At 30.4% G+C, this 4,289-nt stretch overlaps 1 long non-coding RNA gene across 1 annotated transcript in view; it reads right to left on the reverse strand.

The window, feature by feature from the left end:
• The window catches only part of LOC143703213 (uncharacterized), a 28,381-nt gene extending 24,092 nt beyond the window's left edge, over positions 1 to 4,289 (reverse strand). The window contains exon 1 of the long non-coding RNA XR_013190812.1: positions 4,195 to 4,289. This is a non-coding gene — a long non-coding RNA (uncharacterized LOC143703213). The remainder of the gene's footprint in view (positions 1 to 4,194) is intronic.

A 4,289-nucleotide genomic window follows, 5' to 3' on the forward strand; every position in this document is an offset into this window, starting at 1 on the left:
CATCATCAGCAGAAGAATCTATAATCATCATCAGCAGAATAATCTATAATCATCATCAGCAGAAGAATCTATAATCATCATCAGCAGAATAATCTATAATCATCATCAGCAGAATCTATAATCATCATCAGCAGAATAATCTATAATCATTATCAGCAGAAGAATCTATAATCATCATCAGCAGAAAAATCTATAATCATCATCAGCAGAAGAATCTATAATCATCATCAGCAGAATAATCTATAATCATCATCAGCAGAAGAATCTATAATCATCATCAGCAGAAGAATCTATAATCATCATCAGCAGAATCTATAATCATCATCAGCAGAATAATCTATAATCATTATCAGCAGAATAATCTATAATCATCATCAGCAGAAGAATCTATAATCATCATCAGCAGAATCTATAATCATCATCAGCAGAATAATCTATAATCATTATCAGCAGAAGAATCTATAATCATCATCAGCAGAATAATCTATAATCATCATCAGCAGAAGAATCTATAATCATCATCAGCAGAATAATCTATAGTCATCATCAGCAGAATAATCTATAATCATCATCAGCAGAAGAATCTATAATCATCATCAGCAGAATAATCTATAGTCATCATCAGCAGAATAATCTATAATCATCATCAGCAGAATAATCTATAGTCATCATCAGCAGAATAATCTATAATCATCATCAGCAGAAGAATCTATAATCATCATCAGCAGAATAATCTATAGTCATCATCAGCAGAATAATCTATAATCATCATCAGCAGAAGAATCTATAATCATCATCAGCAGAAGAATCTATAATCATCATCAGCAGAATAATCTATAATCATCATCAGCAGAAGAATCTATAATCATCATCAGCAGAATAATCTATAATCATCATCAGCAGAAGAATCTATAATCATCATCAGCAGAATAATCTATAATCATCATCAGCAGAATCTATAATCATTATTAGCAGAAGAATCTATAATCATCATCAGCAGAATAATCTATAATCATTATCAGCAGAAGAATCTATAATCATCATCAGCAGAATAATCTATAATCATCATCAGCAGAATCTATAATCATTATTAGCAGAAGAATCTATAATCATCATCAGCAGAATAATCTATAATCATTATCAGCAGAAGAATCTATAATCATCATCAGCAGAATAATCTATAATCATTATCAGCAGAAGAATCTATAATCATCATCAGCAGAATAATCTATAGTCATCATCAGCAGAATAATCTATAATCATCATCAGCAGAATAATCTATAGTCATCATCAGCAGAATAATCTATAATCATCATCAGCAGAAGAATCTATAATCATCATCAGCAGAAGAATCTATAATCATCATCAGCAGAAGAATCTATAATCATCATCAGCAGAAGAATCTATAATCATCATCAGCAGAATAATCTATAATCATCATCAGCAGAATAATCTATAGTCATCATCAGCAGAATAATCTATAATCATCATCAGCAGAATAATCTATAATCATCATCAGCAGAAGAATCTATAATCATCATCAGCAGAAGAATCTATAATCATCATCAGCAGAAGAATCTATAATCATCATCAGCAGAAGAATCTATAATCATCATCAGCAGAAGAATCTATAATCATCATCAGCAGAAGAATCTATAATCATCATCAGCAGAATCTATAATCATTATTAGCAGAAGAATCTATAATCATCATCAGCAGAATAATCTATAGTCATCATCAGCAGAATAATCTATAATCATCATCAGCAGAAGAATCTATAATCATCATCAGCAGAAGAATCTATAATCATCATCAGCAGAAGAATCTATAATCATCATCAGCAGAAGAATCTATAATCATCATCAGCAGAATAATCTATAATCATCATCAGCAGAATAATCTATAGTCATCATCAGCAGAATAATCTATAATCATCATCAGCAGAATAATCTATAATCATCATCAGCAGAAGAATCTATAGTCATCATCAGCAGAAGAATCTATAATCATCATCAGCAGAAGAATCTATAATCATCATCAGCAGAAGAATCTATAATCATCATCAGCAGAAGAATCTATAATCATCATCAGCAGAAGAATCTATAATCATCATCAGCAGAATCTATAATCATTATTAGCAGAAGAATCTATAATCATCATCAGCAGAATAATCTATAATCATTATCAGCAGAATAATCTATAGTCATCATCAGCAGAAGAATCTATAATCATCATCATCAGCAGAATCTATAATCATCATCAGCAGAATAATCTATAATCATCATCAGCAGAATAATCTATAATCATCATCAGCAGAAGAATCTATAATCATCATCAGCAGAAGAATCTATAATCATCATCAGCAGAAGAATCTATAATCATCATCAGCAGAATCTATAATCATTATCAGCAGAAGAATCTATAATCATCATCATCAGCAGAATCTATAATCATCATCAGCAGAATAATCTATAATCATCATCAGCAGAATAATCTATAATCATCATCAGCAGAAGAATCTATAATCATCATCAGCAGAAGAATCTATAATCATCATCAGCAGAAGAATCTATAATCATCATCAGCAGAATCTATAATCATTATTAGCAGAATAATCTATAATCATCATCAGCAGAAGAATCTATAATCATCATCAGCAGAAGAATCTATAATCATCATCAGCAGAAGAATCTATAATCATCATCAGCAGAAGAATCTATAATCATCATCAGCAGAATCTATAATCATTATTAGCAGAAGAATCTATAATCATCATCAGCAGAATAATCTATAATCATTATCAGCAGAATAATCTATAGTCATCATCAGCAGAATAATCTATAATCATCATCAGCAGAAGAATCTATAATCATCATCAGCAGAAGAATCTATAATCATCATCAGCAGAAGAATCTATAATCATCATCAGCAGAATCTATAATCATTATTAGCAGAAGAATCTATAATCATCATCAGCAGAATAATCTATAATCATTATCAGCAGAATAATCTATAGTCATCATCAGCAGAAGAATCTATAATCATCATCAGCAGAATAATCTATAATCATCATCATCAGCAGAAGAATCTATAATTATCATCATCATCGGCAGAATCTATAATCATCAGTAGCAGCAATAACAGCAGTTTAGCAGATCTATTCCACCAAGACCAAACACATTAACAGTCATATTCATTGCCACGCCAAACACACACTCTGAGAGTTGTCATGACAGAACTATTGATATTGCGAAGTACAACACATTTCTCACAAACAATTGTTTAGCATAGTAGGTTATAAATACCACATTATATTAGAATAGGAACCCCTTATTTTCAAAATACTTACAATATAAATCATTTGTAATGATCCAGGTTGTTACCCCTTTATTCCATAAATTTAGCATATTGTTCCCTTATACCTACATACTGTTATTGGTACACTATTATTACGAAAGGGCAAGCTGTACATTTCCTTTACTTACACTGTAACTGCGGGCTGCATATCTAAAGCGTTACCAAACTGTTCTGTATGTGAATATATTGTAAAATGTAATTTATTCCTGTGTTCCTAACTGAATTTTCAGCATTTTGCTGCATAATTATTCTGTAACATTATACATTTCCTGACTGTGACTTTTGAACAATTTAATGCAGCCTTGTTAAATTAAAATATTAGTTTTTTTTTGAAAAAACATTACTGTCCCCAAACGTTTGAACAGTAGAGTAAATACAGTATATTTATTCATATAGAGTTTATATATACTGTATGTGTGTGTATATAAAACAGGGAACATACTTGAAAGGTTCTCTCAAAGTTATGAACAAACTTTCTTCCTGTAACGTTAATAGAGTATTTGTTCAAAGTTATCTAGTCTTTAATAATGTTCTCAAAACATTAGCACACAAATTTAAATTGTATTCATAAAACATTTGAGTTAGAGGTTCGGGTTTTTTTCTTTATGTTTTTTAAATGTAACATTTTTTAAAAAAAATTTACCACTTGTTCAGAGAACCTTCAATAGTAAAATTCTCATATTGTTTGAGAAATTCAAATAAAATCAAATGGAATGTTTCCTTAACATTCATACAACCAAGAAAAAGGTTTTGTGTTATTATGTTGTAGAAGAACAATCCAGAAGATTAGAAGATTTAAGAGTCCCTGTATAATCTCATCCAAACACAAACACTCACCCTGAGCTGTCCAGAGAAAACTTCCTGTTTGCTTTTTTACTTCCCATCATGCGTGAGATTCAGACGTGTTTCCATTGAGCGTCGGTCTGCAGATC

Source organism: Siphateles boraxobius, unplaced genomic scaffold, assembly GCF_051911475.1.
Source record: "Siphateles boraxobius isolate OS27281-9 unplaced genomic scaffold, OSU_SipBor_1 383, whole genome shotgun sequence".
Taxonomy (NCBI): domain Eukaryota; kingdom Metazoa; phylum Chordata; class Actinopteri; order Cypriniformes; family Leuciscidae; genus Siphateles; species Siphateles boraxobius.